Raw genomic sequence first — 11691 nt, forward strand, 5'->3', positions numbered from 1 at the left:
GGGTCGGCCCGAGCCGCGGGGGCGCCCCGGCCTCGCGGAGGCGAGCGGGCGAGCGAGCTCCGGGCGGCGGGTCGCGGCACCTGGGCGGGCGAAGCTGCTCACTTCCAGACTGTTACACAACGCGCCTGCCAAGTGGGGCCCCGGCCTGACGGTTTCCATTATCCTGAGCTCACCTTGTGTGCAGGCAGCGAGGCCACCTGGGGAGCGACCGTGTCGCTTCCTCAAACTCATCCCCCCCAGAAAAAAAACCCACTCCAGACCTCAACTTTCCGAGGCTCCCGTCATGGTGCTGGGGGGAAAGCGGTCCGTCGGTGACTTCTTTATTTACAGTAGCTGTAAAATGTGAGAAATTAAAACGGGGAAACAACGGACGATCTGTGTGTGTCGTGTAGTTTCACGTGAGGAAAAAAAAAAAAACCCTGAGGAGGACATGTATGCAAACTTTTTAAGAGCGGGCGATGGGTTCTTTCCTCCAGAAAGCTGATAATAAACTTGGGGAAAGTACAAGGAGAGCCTAAAATGAATGGCTACTGCAAAATTCGAAAGAACTTTTTCATCAGTGTCTGTTGCAAAGATCCTTGGCGTTTTGAAGTCCCGTGTGTCTCAGATTGTTTGGAGAACGCACACCTCTAATCAGCCCATGATTAGAGAGGAAAAACCTGTTGCATAATCTCATTTGCTGTGGGGTTGGCTGTGCCGTCCCCTTGAACCAAGGGGAAGTGAGTTAAGATGAGGGTTTTTAAACCTCTGAAGTTTTTATTTACACAGTGCGCTGGGTGCCACTTTGCTTTTAAAGTTTGTAAGTAAATACTCTGCTCTTACAAGTGAATCAAACCAATCGAACCTGCTGGGAAAATGACCAGGTATGTGTTCGCTCCTACTCGCTCTTTCTCTCTGAAATTGATTATCAGGGGAGAAAAGCCTCTTTAGCCACTTTGTGGAGCTGATAGTACATTACAGTTAACAACTACTTCCACAAAAAACCTACTCTTTTTCATCTCCCTTAAAGAAAAGACTTTTAAAGGTAAATTTCAAAAGAAGGAGGAAAAAGAGCTTAACAATTCAGATAATTTCTTTTTAATTACTCGACAATCACATATATTATTGAGCACACTTTGGGAGGCTGTAATTCAGATTTGTAGAATTCTTTATTTGGTGAAGACCAGCAGCTTGGAGAAGTAAATTGAAAACTAAAGTATTGGTGGCTCTGTGTATTTTAGTGAAAATGTGACTAGGCACTGCAAAAGGGTTTTGTCTTTATTTTAAAAATAAAGCTATGGAATTTATTGTGTTTAAAGACATTGTGGGATGTTGATATTTCCTTAACATTTACAAACTTATGGACAAATTCAAAACTTCAGCTTGAATTATTAGTTTTTAGGTGCAATACTTTGTGTTTTTCAGAGTTCCAAATGGAGAGAAAATTAGAAATAAGTTTATTTTGAATTTTAGTAAGTAGTGAACAAGTTGATATTTAAAAAATATAAACTGTTGATAATGGTTTTACAATTTTTTGTTTTATTTTACTCTCTGGTATCTCAGCAACTTAAGTGAGATACTTATCCGTAAATTGTGCTGAATTTTCTTTAGCGTTTCAGATGGTAAGTTTTAATGTACAGGGCCAGGAACAGAAATACACAATTACCCACTCCCCAACCATCACTCTGTTCAGTTTGGAAGTTCTTGTCTCTTGATTCAGCTTGTTGAATGTAGTTGAGTACCTAGAAAATTAAAATGCTAATATGAAATTGGGGGTTCCTGGTCTATCTGATCAGAGATTTAATTATAGTAATTGAGAAAGGGGACAAAGAGGTAGATCCGGGTAACTCGATTCCTGTCCCTCCTGTTTTCTTACACATTGAAAAGTCATTTGTAGACTGGAAGAGAGAGGAGGCAGAGGTCAGCTAGTTTAAGAGTAGCTCTGGCCTGAGGTTGGTAAGGTCCTAGGTGTGAGCCCACCTAGAAAGAGAGGAGGTCTGAGAAGGTTGAAGGGAAGTTTGGCTGGAGTTAAGAGAAGAGCAGGAATGATGTTGGAGTTAAAATATCCGTTTTTTCTCTAACTTCGTGAATTAGGAAATTGAATTTCATAGAATTTTAATTATCTGAGCTTAATATTTTAAACAAACAAGTTTATATAACTGTTCATTGTTAAGCCTTTTCTATTTTCAACTAGTCATAAAGTCCTGTTAAGATATAATTTACCAGTGTAATTTATTCTAGAGTCTCATGTGTTCCTGGTATTTCTAACAAAGACAGTTTTCTTTTGTATCTTATCTGGACTAATAATTTCATTGGATACCAATGTTTTTAAGTAGCTCGAGTTCTCATACAGAAGATACCATAACTTGAAGAAGTAGATTAATATAGGAAAATCTCACTTTGGCTTCCAACTCCCCCAGAAGATAACCAAGCATAACAGAAAACGAGTTTTTCAACATATTTCAACAGATTAAACACATTAAAAAGACTTCATAGGGAACAAAATACACTTGATGCTTGGTTGTCTTTAAAGTAATAACTGTATCAGATTTTAAAAGTGAGACTGATGGTCACATCATAAAAGAAAAAATCTTACTAATCTTAAGCAAAATCATAAAGTAAATATTACCCAAAGCTACATATATTTCAAAGCCAGATGTCATTTTCCCCTGATTTACTTGTGTTGTGAATAATTTGTTGTTTGTATACACTCATTTAGATAGATAAGGGGTTGGCTTTATGAAGGAGGGTCCTGAGGGCTGGATGAGGGTAGAGACTCAGGCTTATACTTGAAGAAGAGATCCTTCTCTTACACTGACTTGCGATAGGAGGTTAGAAATTTAATCAGATACATGACTGGAGAAAAATAAGAGTTGTTCAAATGAAGAATCTAAGGCAGATTACTGAGGACAAGTGTGTGTGTGTGTGTGTGTGTGTGTGTGTTGTATATATATCAGGGGTATGACCAGTATAGGAGGAAATAGGTAGGATACCTTGGGATGAAAGAAAAGATGTATAAGTGGAAAAATACCCCTTGGTACTTCAACAACAAGAAGAGAGTAACAGATTGTCATCTCCTTCCTGATCAATATTAGTTAATTATGTAGGCCTCTTGTTACCAAAAAGTCAGGTTTCTGTTTTTTGGATTTTTTTTTTTTTTACATAAAAACACAATCTAGGGGTCAGGCAATGGATTATTGTGATTATATAACTATATGTAAGCATAAAACTTTTTTTTTTTTTTTTTTCGAGACATGGTTTCTCTGTGTAGTCCTGGCTGTCCTGGAACTCACTCTGTAGACCAGGCTGGCCTGTAAGCATAAAACTTATTTCCCAAAGTTAAGTTTAAAGTTGAAGGACCCATGTTATAGTTTCATGGCGCATTTTGATTCGGGAGGGATAAATCATAAAAGATGTTCAAGTTATTAACTAAATTTCCAAATTGACTCACATGCAAATCAAGAAAAACATTCATTAAAGACATACTGTTTCTTTTATTTATTTATTCATTTATTTTTGAAACAGAGTCTCACTTTGTAGCTCTGGCTAGCCTGGAACTCACTATTTAATTTTGTCTGGTGTCAAACTCAGAGATCTGTCTGTCTCTGTCTCTAGAGTGCTGGGCTTAAAGGTGTGCACCACCATGCCCCTGGGTAAGGCATCCTATTTACATGGATACTAAAAGTTTTGGACACAGGTCTATACTCTTAAGGTATGAAAGCTTGAAAGAATTTTAAGGGTGCGTGTGTGTGCGCGCGCGCACGCACGCAATAAACAGTTCTTAGACAGTAGTAAGGACCAGCTTCTAGATTCACTGTATAAGGAGAAAAGAAATTGGAAGGTTCAAGGATGTAGTTCAGAGACAACAGAATTTGACCCTGACCTTAAAGGATGGCTATGCATACTGTGTATTGATGAAGGGAAACAAGGGAGGTTGAAGAGTAACTGTTTGTCCTCCTGGTTATTCGGCAAATTTATGGCTGAATGCTGTAAACTGAAAATAAAGTTTTTGCCCTTATGAACTAAAATTATAGTCTGATAAGACAGAACAGCAACACGGTAAGGATAACAATCAGTACCACAAACAAGTAAATAGTACTTGGAAAAGTCCTGTCAGATGACTGGTAATAAAACAAAGATTAAGGAAGTTATAGAGAGCCATTCCAGTTACTCGTCTATTATTATTATTCTAATTAATTAATTGAGGCAGGGTCATATGTATCCCAAGGCATGATGACATTGAACTTTTGACCCCCCACCTCCTAAGAGCTGGGATTACAAGCCTGAATTATTACTCTCTGGGTGGTTCTAGATATTGAACCCAGGGCTTCAAACATGTTAGTCAAGTATTCACCAATTGAGGCACATGTTTTGATTATGATATTCTAATGATTTTTTTTTTTTTTTTTTGAGAGAGAGGGTCTCATATAGCTTAGGGTGATCTAACAATCAGTATGTAGCCGAGGTTGGTCTTGAACTTGTGAATCAGCTGCCTGTACCTTTAAAGTACTGAATTAAAGGTGTTGCCCCTGTGCTTTTTTTTTCTTTTCTTCTTCTTCCTCTTCCTCCTCCTCTTCCTCCTCCTCTTCCTCCTCCTCTTCTTCCTCTTCTTCCTCCTCTCCTTCTTCCTCTTCCTCCTCTTCCTCCTCCTCCCCCTCCTCCTCCTCCTCCTCCTCTTCTTCTTCTTAAAATGGTGTCACAGTACTATAACTTAAAAGACTCTACAACTAACCTGATTTGTGTGCTTTGGCAATATGTATCTAGTATCACTATATGATGGTGGTAGGTAGTTGATTGACACATTTTATAGGAAAGAGTGCAGCAAAATGATTAATTTTAAATATGTTCATTCTCTTCCTTCACATTTATGGGTGATACACGCAGAGAGGTATGTGCTACTTGTTTCTGCATTATGTATCAATTTTGGTGAGTATTTTCAGTTCTGGAATCAAGCCCATAGGTCCTCTTGCATACTAGTTAAGCTCTCAACCAACTGAGCAACATTCTTGGCCTTGTGTGTCTTAGGGTTTTTTTGATACCTAACTCATATCCTATGATAGGACCAGCACTATAGATAGTCTTTTGATAAACATCTGCTGAGTCAATTGAGGTTTTGCCCTGTGGTGGACCTGACGTCATCCTTTTTGAAATGGCAGGTGGTTGATTCTTGTTACCTCTTTCTTCTCACAGTTCACAGTACTTTCCCTCAGTACTGAGCAGCGAAGCTATGTCCTTTCCTACTCACTTCTTAGAATACTCATAGTGCGTGTGTCACATCATGACCTATTTTATAGTGTATTTTGCTTTCTGTTGCTTGTTTCTGCGATTTGATTGGAGGAGAAGCACATTCAGGAAGACAGTTCTTGACTTTGTGAGTTGTCTGTGGTGTATGAAACATAGAGATGGTATTGTTTCCTTTTTCTTCTCAGCTTTAGTTAAATGTGTTGCTTCACTTGAAAAACAGCTAGTAAGAATGGTACATTGATAACACAAACCAACTAAAAGCAAAGACTTACTTGAGACATTCAGGAAACTTGAGCATGAAATTTTATATGGTATTGTTATATTAAACTCTGGTCTGTTAAAGATAAATCTAGAAGTATGAAATGATGCATGCATGATGTTTGCTTGAAAATTTCTGGGTGGCACAAGTACAAGCATGAGATAAATAAAACAATTAAAATTTGTTGAAGCTTGGTAGTTGGTATTTTGGAGTTTATTCTTTTCTGATAATTTGCATGTATTTGGAAATATACATAATAGTGTGTTGAAGTATATACTACCAATTATGGCTGTGGAGAAAGAAACATAATAAAATTAGATGTTTTGACATTTGAACTAATTGGTTAATGAGAGATTTCTACTTTGTACTTTTTTTTTTTGTAAAGTTTTTTAGTAACAAAATTTAAGATAGGGAAAATTTTATAGAAAGTAAGATGTTCTTAAAATTTAACTTTGACCTCTTACTGTAATACATTATAGTTTATTGCATGCTTTGACATATTTTGTGTTTTTCGCTAGGAATGTACTATTTTGTAGATGAGGAAATTAAGACCTTAGAGACAGGCACTGAGTAATTTAGTTGAATCTCAAAGTAAGTTTTGCTAAAACAGGAGTCAAAATGTTCTGATTTATACTTAATACATATGTATAAATACAAAGACTACTTTTTAAAGACAGGGTTTCTGCTGTGTGGCACAGTGTGGCCTTGAGCCTGTGACCCCGTTTCTGTTTCCCTGGTATTCTGGGATTGTAGGTATGTGTGTCACCATGTTTAACTCAGTAGTCTGTTGTGGGACTGCGTAAGGGTATCCTGGGTCATGGTTGAGCAGGTACCTAGAACCCCAAGACTCTGCGTGAGTACCAGCAGGAGTTTGGCGCCCTCCAGAATCCAGGGTCCTAAAAAGCAGTCATGTCTTCATAAAATTACTTTGTTCAGTCACATAGGCCAGACTATAGGCCTCAGGCCCTAGGGATTTACATACTAATGAAGGCCAGAGGGCAGAGCAAATTAAGCATGCCTCCCCCCCTGATCCTCCCCCAATACTCCCCCTTTCTCCCTGCCTATATAACTCGGGACTGCCCTGAGTTCTGGGGGGTATGCCTAGATCCATCCACCATCCACCATGACAATAAACCTTTCTGGAACCAAGGACTTCGTTGTGTCATTGGGGCCTGCTGCCGCCAAGGCCTCCAGGCCGCTGGAACCATAGGATTCCTCCCGAATGTGGGACCCGCCGCAGCGTGGAAGCCCCTCCGGGCCCCCACTGATGTGGCGGTCTCTAAATTTTCCCCACAGTCTGTTGCTTTATTTTTTGAGGTGGGGGAGTATGGTAAGATAACCCAGTGGTTTTCAGACATATTAGCCTCAAGATGCCTTTATATTTTTAAAAATGGAGTACTCCAAGTATCTTTGTCGGGACTGTGTCATTATTTAACATATCAGAAATTAAAATGCTTAAAATATTTATTTACTTAATTAATATTAAAAGCTAGCATTAAAATGATATGAAAAATTAAATTTTGTTTCCAAATTTAGTGAAAAATCTATTTCTTTGTGTTTTGCTATTTTTTTTTAGCATATCTTCTAGCGGGACAGAATGGGGTGGCTCAGTTTGTGTGACTGTCACTTCTGAATTCAGAGTCTGACCTACTGTTGTAGGTGAAGTTATAAAACAGGCCACACTCAAATGCACAGTTGAAAAGATGAACTGTTTAATGGTCTTTTCATATAAATATGGATATTTATCTAATCTGAGCCCTATCGGAGCCTTAAAGAGTAGTTTCAGCATTGAATCTGAGACTACATGATTTTTTTATTTTATAATATTAAATATCTATTGATCCATGTTGAAATTCTTATGACTCTTGTGATTCTTATGGACCTTTGACCCCGTCTCATTTTGTGATTAATATGCATGATCATTTGGAGAATGATGGTCTGCTGAGTTTTGCTACCTTTCACTCAAAATTCACATTTGATTATGCATTTGATACACATTTGATATTAAGCAAGAACTATTCCTTAGTATGACTGTTAGTCTTATCCACAAGTCTTTAAGATTCTGAAAGGAGTCAAGATCTTGCTACTTAATTTATTTTCCCAAATTCTGAATGCTATTATTGGCTATCAGTATTGTCAGTTTTGAAGAGAGAGGCTTCACATCATTCATTTTGGAGAAAATGAATAACTCCTGTTGTCTGCAAGTTATTTTTTAAAACCAGAATGGAGTTCTTTGAGAAACACATGTAACTCAAACAATTGCCTAAGTGTTCTCCCTGAAGACAGGCATTGTGCTTAGGTGTGCAGGGGAAGTGCTCTGTGTTCTTCTCATTTCAGTGCACAGAATATTAAGGTGCACTGTGCCCATTTCACATGCTTATACTCATTTTTAAAAATCCATATTCAAAATCACTGATCATTCTCTCTCTCGAATGACTAGAGGGTAGAGAGGATCACATACTGAGTGTTCCTTTTTCTTCTGTTCTGTTAATTTTATTTTCCCTGAGAATTCTGAGGGATGACTAAAAACAGACACTAGAAATAAGAAATTAGGAGATAAGATTAGATATTCTTTCCTTAATATTCTGCTGCACTGCTGGGCTGTGGTCAGAGAACGGAGCTCAGGATTGAAGGATGGGTGCTAGAGGAAGACTGCAGGGTGTGCAGGATACTGGATTGGGACACAGCAGTACACGGGTGGTGTATCAAGAGTCAGAAATTAACATCAAAATAGGCTAAAGGTTAAAACGACTGGATTAATTCTTTTACTTTCTGACCAGTACTCAAATTCTGTTGTATCCCCTGTATTCAGTTACAGTGGACGGATCACCAGTGTCACAGTGTGAAGAGTCTACAGAATTAGGATACAGTCGTCAGTGTGTGCACATAGGAACCAGGCAAACTTTGGGGGTCCAAATTCAAGAATGAAATTTTAATGCTTTATTTTTTTTATTAAGATAATAAGACTAAAGAAGACAACAGGCACCGGGCAGTGGTGGCACACGCCTTTAATCCCAGCACTTGGGAGGCAGAGGCAGGCGGATTTCTGAGTTCGAGTCCAGCCTGGTCTACAGAGTGAGTTCCAGGACAGCCAGGGCTACACAGAGAAACCCTGTCTCAAAAAAAACCAAAAAAAAAAAAAAAAAAAAGAAGACAACAGGAGTTTAGTCCAGATATAGAACATTTATCGATTTGTTCTTTTGTTGTTGTTGTTGTTGTTTTGAGACAGGGTTTCTCTGCGTAGTCCTGGCTGTCCTGGAACTCACTCTGCAGACCAGGCTGGCCCCAAACTCAGAAATCCGCCTGCCTCTGCCTCCCAAGTGCTGGGATTAAAGGCGTGCGCCACCACTGCCCGGTAGTCAATTTGTTATTTATGTGGAGCTATTCCTAAAAAGGATTTGAAATGGCAGAAGGAAAGGACAAAGTCAATACTCAAGGCCAAACATGATTTGAAGTATCATTTTTATCCTAGATTTTCTTCCATTGACAGCTTTTATTTAATAAAGCCAAATGGTCAAGCTACTGCCACTGCCAAGTAATTAAATTGATCTCCTGTAAGAAGCAATAAATCTCCACTCCCCCCATCGTGCCCCCCCCCCCCACTCTGTGTTTTCAGTTGCATGTAGTATAAGGAGAATATATGTATGTACATAAGTGAGGTTAAGCAAGAAAATCACAGCATATCATACAGGGAATTTGTAATTTAAGTCTGCCTTCAGCAAGAGACTTAGACCATAAGCCATTAATAATTTATCTAAGCAGTTCAGGGTTCAGTCAAGTTCTCAGCATCACTAAAGCTGCTTAGCAGTGTCATCAAGCTCTCTAGTTCTTTCCAGTCCTTGCTCTTATCTTTCCCTGCTTCCTTAGTACCCTGACACTTCTTGTTGCCTGATTACAAAATGGCTGCTTTAGTTTAGACCTCACATCCCTTTTCAAGGCATGATGGAGGAAGAAAATAGAGCAAGAGGTCCTTCCAGTTACACCTGCCTAATTAGACTCGTAAGCCTAATGGTTGACACATGCCTGTAATCCCAGCACTTGGGAGGCGGAAGTTAGGATTGCAAGTTCAAAGGCAGTGTGGTTTATGTAGTGAGTTCTAAGCTAGCCTACACTCTATGGAGGCCCTATCTCACAAAACCAAAAACCAAACCATACTAAAACTCAACAGAATGTTTCATAGAAGTTCTTGTCTGATTTCCTTACAAGTCTCATTTGCTTGAATTATTTTACAGGATTGCCCCCACTCACCAGAGAGATGTTGGCAATGAATGTTGAATATTGGAAGTGTGTGGCTTAGTGTGTATTGTGTATCACGTGACTGAGGCATCCAGCTTTTCAGCCTGAAACTGGGATTGTTAGCGTTTGGAGGGGAGGAAAGGTCTGTTGAGTAGCTGTGTGTTTGCTGCAGACAGGAAGAAAGGAGAGCAGTGGTAACTTGTTAACCAGCTGTCTGTGTGCTGGACATTGTTTGTAGCATTCCTCCTAAAACACTGCATCTGTTTTCTTTTTTATTTTAGATTAGGTTATACAGGCTTCTATTCCAAGTAGTTGTAGGGCTAGTTTAGAGGCACTTGAGCGTTGATTTTTCTCAACTTTAAAAGTATAATCTCTGATAATCTGAGGTAACTTTTAATATATTTATTTATTTTTATTATTGTGTGTGTATGCATGTGCTTGTGTGTCAGCATCTGTGTATGTGTGTTAGTATCTGTGTGTATATTCGTGCCTCTGTGTGTGTGTGTGTGTGTGTGTGTGTATGTGTGTGTGTGTGTTTGTGTGTGTGTGTTAGTCAGTGTGAAGTAGAAACTTAAGGGTTCTTTGGAAAGTTGATTGGATGGTGTTTTGCTAGGGCAGATACATGAAGGAATGTTTAGCTGAAGGGGACCCATGTGAAAGGATGTTCTGCTAAAGCAAGCACATGAAGGATTTTTTGCTAACAACAGGCATGTATTGGTCCACCTTACATTGCGTAGTTGAGCTGCATTTGTAGGTATTCCATAGAGAGAAATGTACCAAAAATCTCAATGTGTATGTTAGTCGTTGTGTGTGTGTTAGAGTTGGCATGTGTGCTCGTGTGCGTGTGTGTATGTATGTGTCAGTGTGTGTTTGCCATAGCTTGTATGTGGTTCTTTGTGAACTTGGTTCTCTCCTTCCAACTTTACATGGGTTCTGGGGATCAAACTTGGGTCAATATTCTTAGAAACCATCTCCTTCTAGTACAGCTCATTCAACAGTATGTGATTAGCTCACACTTGTGTGGTAATTGTCTTTACATAGAAGGTTGAGCTATCTTGCCAGCCCTGAGATAATTCTTTTCTCTTTTTGTTTTCCTGACCACTTAGCATTTTATCATCAGAAGAGTAGACAGGATTTGAGTGGGTATGGTACTTGTGTGGTTATCTTGATTGCTGGATAGCATCACCAACAAAGGATGGTAAAGAAGTTTGAAGTTCTTTACTTTAAAATTAAGTTTTGGCTTTTGATAGTCATTCTAAATTTTTATTTAAAATAAAAGAGTAATTACATTTAAAAATTAATTTTTTGACTTTCACATGCTATATAAGTGCTGTACCACTAAGCTATAACTCAGCCTCCATATCTTTATTTTAGGAAAGATATGTGTTGTATAGTCTATAAATACCTTCAGTGCAGAGTTCTGAGGAAATGTCTTCCTGTCCAACATAAGATGTATTTTAGGCATCATTGTGGGAAACGTGGTCCACTCTGGCCTTTTGTTGGACATTTGTTCTTTGGTGATAGCATTCATGCTGCATATTTGCTTGGGTAAGTTAAAAGAACAAGGCCTTCTGCCTTGTGTTGAACAACTGCACTTCACTGAAGCAGGGCATTTGGCACATCAGGTACCGTCTAGTACCTACTGTCCGTTTTCACAGAACAAACTTGATGTTTTCTCAAAAGCTGTGTGAACTTGGATAGTATATTGTGAAACACTGTACTGTTTGAGAGTTTTAAAAAACAAGCCCCAAACTACTAACCTTACACTGAAAACAATTTTATAGAAAGTTTTTTTTTTCCTGTGGTGTTGGGATTATTTCTAGGACCTTGCAACGTAGGCCTATGTTCTATCATAGGCCTCATCTTACCCATGCTCTTCTACCTCCATCACCATCTCCTCTTCCTCCTCACCACATCTCCTCTTCTTCCTCACCACATCTCCTCTTCCTCCTCACCACATCTCCTCTTCCTCC

General features: G+C 38.9%; 1 protein-coding gene across 2 annotated transcripts in view; it reads left to right on the top strand.

Annotated features, from left to right (window-relative positions):
- The window catches only part of Dusp16 (dual specificity phosphatase 16), a 75628-nt gene that overhangs the window by 988 nt on the left and 62949 nt on the right, over positions 1–11691 (top strand). Inside the window, exon 1 of one of the 2 annotated variants that reach the window (XM_028781006.1) lies at positions 785–863. The exons of the other annotated variant lie outside the window; for it this stretch is intronic. The gene's annotated coding sequence lies outside the window, so the exon portion shown is untranslated. Of the gene's footprint in view, positions 1–784; positions 864–11691 lie in introns of those variants that run through there. 2 annotated transcript variants of the gene reach the window in all.

The sequence above is a fragment of the Grammomys surdaster genome, unplaced genomic scaffold (assembly GCF_004785775.1).
Source record: "Grammomys surdaster isolate TR1022 unplaced genomic scaffold, NIH_TR_1.0 373, whole genome shotgun sequence".
Lineage (NCBI taxonomy): Eukaryota > Metazoa > Chordata > Mammalia > Rodentia > Muridae > Grammomys > Grammomys surdaster.